Source organism: Panthera leo, chromosome C1, assembly GCF_018350215.1.
Source record: "Panthera leo isolate Ple1 chromosome C1, P.leo_Ple1_pat1.1, whole genome shotgun sequence".
Taxonomy (NCBI): Eukaryota; Metazoa; Chordata; class Mammalia; order Carnivora; family Felidae; genus Panthera; species Panthera leo.
Window position 1 is genome coordinate 163,919,261 of NC_056686.1, and position 10,856 is coordinate 163,930,116.

Here is a 10,856-nt window from a genome sequence, read left to right on the forward strand (position 1 = left end):
CTTTCAGTCAAACACCATTAATTCAAGCTCCATTAATCTGGACTCTTCTTATAACTAATGTGATGTCTGTGCAATACTTATTTAACAAAAAGTTTGAAATGTGTTATTTTATAAATTCCTGAAGCTTCCTCTCAAGCAAATAGAATGCAGTCTTAAAAATTGTATCTTTTTCAAACAAGGACTCAGAAATTATGAATCTCTTCTTGAGGCTTTCACTGCTGTGTCCAGTAACCAAGTCTTGAATATTATAAAAGTTTTATATTTAGGAGGCATTAATATGTAGGACAGGCCTGTTGTGAATAATAACTTTTTCATGAATGCTCCTTATTAAATCTGTTAATGCTCATTTATGTCTTCATTTATAATATATACAGTATTTAAAAATATTAAAACCAATTTCTTGAAAAGCATTTTTTTAAAGTTTATTTATTTTTGAGAGAGAGAGAGTGAACAAGCAGGGGAGGCACAGAGAGAGAATCCCAAACAGGCTCCACGCTATCAGCACAGAGCCTGACGTGGGGCTCGAACTCACAAACATTGAGATCATGACCCAAGGTCAAATTAAGAGTCTGATGCTTAACTAACTGAGCCACCCAGGCACCCCTAAGAAGCATTTTGTAATTGATGGTTTTTTTCCAAGTCACAAAAGCCTTTTCACCATCAATGAATTTGTCACTCAGTCTCACTGTACTGAGGTTCTGAAACCAATTGTATGGTTTGTAAATAAATCGTGCCTAAATTAGACAAGTGTTTCCCTAACTTGCCTCATTATAAGATTTGCCTCTGAGATTCTGAGTCAACAGGTCTTGATTACAACCTAGAAAGCTGTGTTTTCAACAAGTATCCCAGTGGATTCTAACATAGGCTGTCCATGAGCCATACTTTGAGGAACACACAAATTAAATGATGCCAAAGTTTTTTATTTCCCTTTGACATTAATCTGAATTAGGCCCAAAGAATAGCATGGGTAAAAATGTATACTTATATCAATCCATATGTGAACGTAATCATATACTATGATGAGAGGCTTAGAGAAACATGCCTTTATAAAAAGGTACACTTCCTTTATACAGACAGAATTTATGGTGATTTTTCTCATTGTTACTCATTTCTTTCAAGGTGAGATTTAATTTTCCATGACAATCATTTCATCAAGAGACACACATTCACAAACACATAATTTTCCTTTGAAAAATTCAATATACTGTTCACCTCCAGGGCCTTTTCTTTGCAATAGAATGATTTGTATAATTTCACACCTTAGCAGTATTCTTTGAATTCTTATTGATAATTGTGCCTGATTTGTTATGAAGACAAACACACATCGATAGGAGCATTGAGTGCTACAAATTATAAACATAAACAAAATAAAACAATTGTCTATCTCCGCTAGCTTGTCTGGCAAGCACATTTTATACACTCCTTCTTTGACCTTGAAGATGAAACTAGGTTTTAATCAATTATTCCATTATTTTGAGACATATTTGAATATGGCCTTTGTTCAACTTATTAATTTTGAAATTATTATATTCCAATTAACTAGACATTTTAAAAGACTACTGCATCTTGCACTCTACTTTTCAAAGGATACAACTGCTACCATAGGAGGCGATTAATCCCTTTTTGCTAATTCACCAACTCTCTCATATCTTCCTGACAGCCAATAACCTCTTGGTTTGTAGCGAAGGTTTAATGAACAAATTTGGGAGTACCGTGGTGTGCTAAGATGAAAGGTTTACAAAATACACCACAAGACATTCACTAGTAGGCAATATATATTATCATTAGTAATTAAAACTGCATTATCCTTGTCAAAGTGAATGAAAAAGTGAGTCTTACAGTGTGGTACTCTTGTATTTTATCATGTTTGTTTCCCATCTGCCTATTGAGGTGCTTTGTGAGGTCTCCCACTGCAGTTTCTATGCGGTCTCGTAGCAATATTAGAGAGCAACGTGAAAGAGTGTGATAAATTCACCCCTTGTTTATGCATAAGGGATCAACTATGCAAAATCTCGTAATCTGAAGTGGGTCTCCCCACTGTCATTAGTGAATAAGCAAAGTTCTGCTTTCCTTATCCCTTCATTAAAATGTTCTCATTTCTATTCTTCACTTTCTCCTTCAATTCCTGATACATGTATACCAATGAATTGTTTTTCCCGAAATAGATGGTGATGAAATGGAGGCAAAGACTGTGGTAATCAGCCTTCCTTTTTTATAATCATGCTGCCTTTTTATCCAACCAATACTTATTCAGTACCTACCATGTGCCAAATGTAGGCAATAGGGACAAAAGATTAAAGTCAATGACAGGTCTTGCCTTGTAAGAATTCACATTCTATTTGGAAGATCAATGCATAAACTAATTAACATGGAATGTGGCAAATACAATGATATATACACATGGTCCACGCACAGGATACACACATAACACACATTCATGGCAGTGCTAAAAGAGCACATGGAAAGCATCTTACTCAGAGGAAGTCCATCCATAAGCTTTCACAGTGTAACAACCATTGAGTTGGGACTTGACGCACAAGCAGAAAACAAAGACCAGAGTACATTGCAAGGGGAGAGAATCTAAAAGGGCAAGACTTGTGGGATTGGGGTGAAGTAAGTCTAGGGGCTGAAGGTAAAGTAAATGGGGAAGATAGAGACTGTGTTGAAGAGTGGGACAAGCTCCATGTTATGGAATGAATGGGGTTCCCCCCAAATTTATATGTCGAAGTCCCAAACCCCCAAGTAACCATATCTGAGATAGGGTCTTTCTATAGGTAGTTAAGGTTAAATGAGATTATAAAGATGGGGCCCTAGGACAACAGGGGTTGTGTCCTTATAAAAAGAAGGGACACCAGGGTTCTCTCTCTCCTTGAGCACTCAAAGAGGTCATGTGAACACAGTGAGATTCCTAACACCTACTAGCCAAAAGACAGTGCTTCAGAATAAAACCCACCTTGCTGTCACCATGAGCTTGAACTTCCCAACCACCAGCACCACGAGAAAACTTTTGTGGCTTAAGCCATCCGGTCTATGGTATTTTGTAATGGCAGCCCAAACAGACTAATATATTCCATAAGGCTTTGCCTGCAGTGCTAAGGAGTTTGGACTAGAAGTGATAGATGACTACTTAGCAGAGAAGCATCACGATCAGATCTGGGCTATCAGAAGACTTCTGTGTCAGCAATGGGGAGAGTGAGTGGGAGGAAAGATAGATTGAAGCTATGAGATATGCAAGAGACAAAAGTGGAAGGACAGGTCAAAGTTCATTGTCTGGGGGTTAAGAGGGCCTGTATTTTTATTCCAGCTCTTCTACTACCAAGTACTTGGCCTTAGGGCAGTCACTTCAACTTTCTAGGCCTCTGTTTCCACTCCTGTAATGAAAAGAATTGACTCGAAGGCAGTCACAATGGCCTCCTAATAGAAATGTTTCTTTGTAAACTCTTCTCCTCCTCACTTCATGTATGGTATGGACCTCATGATCCTCATAGGCTAGAGCTCATTGGCTCAAATGACCACCTGACTCAGACTGGCTCAGTCTGACTCCTTCTTTCAACACATTGGGCTGAGAGTTGGTCTGGGTATTGGGAACCAAGTCACGTTAATAGTAAGACAAAGTTTTTGAACTCCTACATCTATCTGCATCCTGCAAACAGCCTCTGTTCTCCTTTGTTCTGAGACCAAATTATCCAAATTATTATTTCCTCGGTTCTTCTCCGGTTCTCACATCTATATACACAAACTAATTTTTTCCCTTTAGGCTACCTGAAGTGAGTTTCTGGTTTTTTTTAACCCAATATGTGTCATATGTATCTCTGATCTAACATCCGATAAGTCCGAGACAAGGGCGTGTCGCACGTGTAGGGACTCTGAGGCCAGCCATGTCCACTCCAGGATGTGGTCCCATTCAGGAATGATTGTTGGGGGCACTATAAGATCGTGAATCCTCCTAGAAGATTTCTCCACTCATTTGCTGATGTGTCTGAAATTTCCACTCTAGCCATCATGCCTGTGGATAGGAATGTCTCCACAGGGTCACTGTCAAAAACAGGCTTGGCTTATCAGATTCACTATTCATTTATTGGTAGCTCTAGATATTTTTGAAGAGGGAAGATTTTGAGGATGGAGAGAGTTAGAAAATAGTTGGATCAAAAAAGTCAACAGGCATGGGGAGCCTGGGAGGCTCAGCCGGTCAAGCATCCGACACTTGATTTTGGCTCAGGTCACGATCTCACAGCTAGTGAGTGGAGCGCTACGTCAGACTCCACGATGACAGTGTAGAGCCTGCTTGGGATTCTCCCTCTGTCCCTCCTCCACTCGCATGTGAGCACTCTCTCTCCCTCTCTCAAAAATAAATGAATAAATAAGCATTTTAAAAAAAGGCACCAGGCCAGAAATGAGATTCCAGGGCTGCTAGTGAGAGTGATGGAGTCCAAGTGAGCCTGGAGGAGGGGAATCCTGCACTGTTAGCTAAATGACTCAATGTACACTTCACCATTTTATTGTAGATCAACCTTGGCCTATACAAAATTTTGTGATGGTCTAGCGTGGGTTGTCTTCATGTTCTTCATGTCCTTTCCCAATTGTATGAGTAAGAGACCCCTCAGGAAGCCTAACGGAGCAGGTTCTGGGCAGTCTTGGGAAGAGCATGTGCTTTAGGCCAGCCACTTGAGTCCCAGTGCTGGTTCTACCACTTACTAACCCCGGGGCTTTAGCCAAGTCACTTAACCCTCGGAACCTCAGTTCCATTTCTCATAATGTGGTTTTGAGCAGAAATTAAGTAAGGTGCCATATAGAAACATGGTTAGTAAAAACACTGAGAGAAAAGAAAAATATCTATAGCTACCAAAATGAGGTATTTTTCAAAGGCAAAAACTTTCATCAGGATGCTGTTAAATGAATGCACTTGAAGAAGACGTTTGCATAGCACTAATTTGTTAGATTTTATGTTTTGTTACAAACTCTAATTTCAAGAATTCATCTGGGAACAGTTAAACATTTTGTGCTATTACACTACCATTTGTGCCTACTGACATTTTATTGGTCATGTAAGCAAGTTGGCTCTGGCGGGAAACCCAGAGCATGTGTTAGAACTTATCACCTGCTGTGGACTCTGAAACAGATGGTTGACCTCTCTGAGCTGTAGCTTCTTCATGTCTGAAAACAAACTCAAGGCTACTGCCCAATCTTATGGGTTCTCCATGGGAAATAATAAAAGTGATAACCTCGGACTTTTCTGCCAACCAAGTGCTAAGTAATTCAGTTATATACACATATTAACTGCAGAATTATATATACATATTAACTATACGGTATTTTTAATCACCATGGCAAACAGACACTCACCTTTTCACCCAGGTTGATTAAAACGTACTGATTTTTGTTCATTTCACCCATTAACTACGTTCCACAAGCAAGAGAGTGGACTGTTTGCAAAAGTGTCATTTGAATGGTGTAGACGTTTATTTTCATTTGAAGTTAGTAGGTAGGCAGTGAATAACCCGAAAACCATGGTCAGCTTGGTTTTTCTGACTTATACTTTTGTGTAATTTTTAAGTGTTGAAGGAAGAATTCACTGATGAATATGGGAGTCATTTATTTGTAATGGCGCGGCCGCATGCTGACGCTGCTGTTGGATGATGCTTATGAACACCTCTGTGCTCTCTCAGTTGGACAGACATGGTCACGTCCATCTAGAGCCTTAAAGGCCCCACCTGGCACTGTGTTGGTCAGAAGCACTAATGGCGACTACCACCCAGGCTCTTCAAGGCTGCTGAGTTGGCCTGGGGTGACTGCACCTGTCTCTTATCAAACCCTCGAGCACACCCAGCAGCCATCCCTCCTTGTTCACGTTCACATTCACAGAGCTGCGTGTCAACGCTTCATGGGTCCTCCTTAGAACAGAGAGACAGCCCTGAGTAACTCATGCCACACTGAGATGGAGAAGCAGAGGTATGAATCAGTGATTCTGTGTCTCTGTTGATCCAAAAAATGTCTTAGAGTTTAGTAGAAAAACCTGGGTCTCACTTCTCCAATGGACCGGAGTACAAATCCTAACTCAGTCACTAACTCCGCTGATACACTCTGTGATCATGAGCAGATTGCTTAATCTTTCAGAGTCTGTGCTTCTTCACCGGTAGGGTAGATATTTGGAAACAGAGTTGCATTAAATAAAACGCCTGGATCAAATTAAGCGACTCAATAAGTGTTTGTTTTCTCCTTAGTTACAAAATCATTGGATTTATTCAGGATTAGGTACAGTTGCTTAAGTGAGTTATTTCCACAAAACAAGTGGCATTAACCACAGTAAAACATTCTCCTCTATTGACTGGACAGAGATTCACTGACACAGATAATGAAAGCATATTTGGGGGATGATCCTTGCCAAGTCTGCTTTGATGTTTTTGTTATACAAGAGCAAAACCAGATGGAAGTGATGAGATGCCTAAGCTGGGTGCAAAACTATGAGACAGAGGTATGGTTTCCACTAGTTTCTACCCACTGAAATATTCTGCACCCTCCCCACGTTACAGAAGAATTGAATGCTTCTCCTCAAATTCTACAGATCACAGAGCCCTTATCCAGGCCCCAAAAAGTCCTTTAGCAAAATCTGACTTTGAGTTAAAAGTAGAAATGGGTTCAGAGCATCTGCTTTGGAGGCCTCAGATAACACTCCTGCTTATCAAGTCTTGATCAGAGAGAATGCCAGAAACACATGGAAAGGTCTTGCCCTTCTGACCTTCCCATCATAATATTTGGAAGCGAGAGGACTGGAGGTGCTTTAGGAGGGCCTGGAAGAGAGGTTGGTGTGCCTAAGTTCAGTTCCACACACATTTATCAAACCCATCCCTAGCGCCAGACGTGCTGGGAGTCAGGGTGGAATTAGGAACATCACAGAGACCAGAAGGCACTCAACCTCTGGAGCCAGAATTGCTCCACAGCACCAGCATCTTGGTAAATTCACATTCACACATTTGGTTTGCACATTACATTCTAAGTTACAAAACTGATCCAGCAAAATACAGGCATTAGTATTTTTTATTATCTAACATTCATGAGCTCACGGTGTTCTAGATATTGTACAGAACACGATCACGGTAGTTTAAAATTCAGTTTTGCATCAGATCTGAGACCTCGGGTGCCCAATTTAAAAATAGTCCAAGGTATACGGTAAATCATGCCATGGAGGAAGATGCATGGTATAAACCCATAATATCTGAATCAAGGGATTTATTTGAGGATTAAATGGAACGATTCATAAACAACACCTAATTCAGTGCCTGGCCCATTACGGTTCCCTTGAGTCCAACTAGGCATCATCAAGACTTGTGTCAAGTCAGGGAAGAGTTGGTTCAAACAGGCCAGCAGGATCATCAGTATAATTAGGCAATAACTGATAAAACTGTGGAATTGCTGGGTTAAAGGAGCTTGTGAAAATTCATCTAATCTCTCCTTATAGTTAGCCTAAACCTGTCTATCTTAGTTGTGAGCCCGGTTTTCTTACCCTGTCTAAGCATATTCAGGATGAGTCACCTTTTGAGTTTACTCTTAATGAGTGTCTAAAATCAGAATTATACCTGGTAATTTTAAAAAACAAAAAACAAAAAACAAGCTGCATGTGCTATCCAGGGAAAGATGTTTTTCCTCTAACTTCACAGCCAAACTTCAAACAGAAAGCGTCCTTATTGAAAGACTGGCCAGATGCAGGTATATATCTCTGGGAGTTGTCCTGGTTTCTTTTTAAATTAGGCAATGAATATACTTCTTGACATGCACACACAAGATTTGTGGCAAAAACACCTTTCTTTCATGTAACTGATTTTCCTTTAATCCCAACCTTAATGTATATCATTCTTGATGCACAATCTCAAACGGGCTTTGAACTAGTGAATGCTAACTTTGAATAATGAAGAAAGAAATGACAGTTTACTTTATAGCTGGGTTCAGGATACATGAGGTTGAGGGGCAATAGAGGTGTAACTGCTCACCTTTCACCCCACCATAGCAGGTAGAGTACTAAAGGGAAGTGATTAGTAAGAGGTGGCAATAAGTTAAAACCCAAGGCCGAGCGTTCCCGAGGCATTTGCATTCCTTGGTTTGGAAGGCAGTGTTGAAAATAAAAAACCATCACAAGACAGAAAAACTGCTATAGTTATATCACAGCACACTGAGTTGCAAACCTTTTAATGAAAGTCATAATTCTTCGGTTGTCTACATCATACTATATTCTCATGCAAAACACTTTAATGCCTGGTGTAAATTACTTTAGACTTTCTTAGCATGTATTGCATTTTTTAATCATGGGTGTTCAGTCCTATTTTCCATTTGGAGTCCCAGAGAGCAATATCCAAATGAAGCCAGATGAGTTCCACACCTGCAGCCTCCCCTTCTGTGGTCCTGCTCTCCCCGGGCCCCCTTCTTTTCCTCCTTCCCTCCCCACTGCCTTCCCTGCAACTACAGTTCCTGGTGCATCCTCAGTTAGAGGGTATAATCTGGTGCTCGTTCGGACAGGTGAACAATTGCAGCTTGTCCCTGGTCAGGATGTCAGGCAGAGGTCCTGAGAAACGCCGCAGCCCACGCTGCACCAGCCTCCTCATGGCTGGATACGTTCGAACGGTCACAGGGAACCTCTCTGTCCTCATCTGCCTTCTGAGAAACACAGCCCTGAAGAAACTTCTAAATATTCGCATAATGTGCGAGGGCCCGGAGTGGATACACAGAGGGTACATGTTGCCTGCCAGTGGCCTCTGCGCTATCGATAGACCCATCTCTCTGAAACACCGAGCAGACTGAACCTTTCTTGGAACATGCTCCCCCGTCTTCCACTTCTCCCCCAGAGGCAGAATTAATCATGCGGCTACACTCCTCTAACGTTGCTTATCCGCCTTTATTATAGCAAGTAACACAGTGGGCCGTAGCCGGGGCACAAGTGTCTTCCTTGGCAATCTGTGAGCACCTCTGGGGTGCAGATTCATTCACCTAAGAGTCAAGGCGCGTAGCACTGTGCTGGTATGTCATAGTAGGTGCTCAGCCAAAGTTTGCTGAAGAAATAAATGATACGTCTTATAGAGAAAGATGTCAGATTTACGCACTGCTATTTAAATCATGTGTATTTTCATTTCACAGCCTCCAAATTGTGTAATGAAAGTAGGAAATACTCCGTGGTGGTGACAGAATTCTGCATTCTGTAGTCTGGAAAATACGTAATGATAGTAAAACATTGACTGCGTTTGTCCATTTTTAATTCATGAGGTTGGCAACAGGGCTGCATTTGAGATTTTTTTGGGGGGGAGGGGAGTAAAAATTTAATATATCCTTTGCAGGAGTCTCCCTTTTTTTTCCCTGATTGGAAAAAAAAAAAAACAAAAAACAACTCAGTTTTTACTTATTTATCTATAAGCTTTGTAAGGTTCTATTTTTTCAGCTGGTTCTTCCTATCCAGGTTCAGGGTCTAAATAGGGGCTTGGTCCAAGGTTAGCTAAAACACTGGATAAAATGAGTGTTGGCATCTGTCCCTGTGACTATTGATTCTGGGGCTATGCCAGGTCCCTGGGGATTGGAAAGATTCCCTATCTGAGGCTACTTGGCTCTAAAAACCCTTCCTCCAGCCCTTGCCAACTAAAACACAGTAGGAGCAAATGTTGTGTGGCAACTGGGTATAAACACAACAGTTGGAATGCTTCAGAAAGAAGTTTGAATTTCCTGGTTAAGTGTATTCAATGTTAAAACAACAATAACAGTGTTAAAAACACATTTGGGGATTGTTAGAGCGCCTTACCCACTGATTCTCATTATTACTCTTCGAGACTTGTTGGATACACTGATGTCTCCGAGAAGTATTTCCTTAGGGATCGTCTTAGAAGCTATGTCTACAGAGATTGGGTAAGGTGAAGACACGGTTCAAAATAGGACCCCAAAGAAGGCAAATGCAATGTTGGTTAAACTAACGCCTTACCTGTGAGAGTGGGACAGAAAAGGAGCAAAGAAGCGCGGGACCTACTTGTAGCCGCCGTTCTTACAAGCTCTGAGATCTCAAGTGAATCCTGTCCCTGGGCCTCCACTTTCCTCATCTGTAAAGTGGGCAGGTCGCTCATAGAAACTTCGGAAAGGCCTTCCAGCACTGAAGCTCAGTGAGCACTGTTGCTCTCTGACATTGACCACATGTCCTTAGCCCAGCATGCTTTGTGTCTGAATAGAGAACAGAGGCTCTTAGTTTTCAAATCGTGGCTTTGGTGTTGGCACAAGAGCAGAGAACCTCATGAATTTTTCACCCAAGGGCTACCTCACGGGGAAGGGCCACAGTTATAGGTTGAATCGTCTCTCCTCAAGAAAGATATGTTAAGTTCTAACCCGCATTCAGAACAATGTCACCTTATTTGGAAACAGGGTCTTTGCAGATTTTAGCAAGTTAAGATGAGACGGTCATCAGGGGGCACACTACCCCAATATGACTGATGCCCTTATATAATGGGGCAATTGGACAGAAATTTAGAAGGAAGATATGTTTGGAGACCCAGGGAAAACACTCTGAAGACAGAGGCTGAGATTATGCTGCCACAAGCCACGGGATGTCCGGGGCTACTGGAAACTGGAAAAAGCAAGGAAAGATGCTTTCTCTGCGGGCTTCCGAGGGGCATGGCCCTGCCAACACTTGGACCCCAGACTTCCAGCCTCTGGAACTGTGAGATGCTTCGTTACAGCAGCCCTGGGGAACCAGCGCAGACCAGCCCTGCCCCTCAACTCTCCTGAGTTCATGTCCACCTGCCTTATTCATAGGACAGAATGGATCTCTTGCCTGCTGTGTGTGATGTGACATTTTCCAGATGAAACAGTGGACGACAGACAAGCAGAGAAGGGGA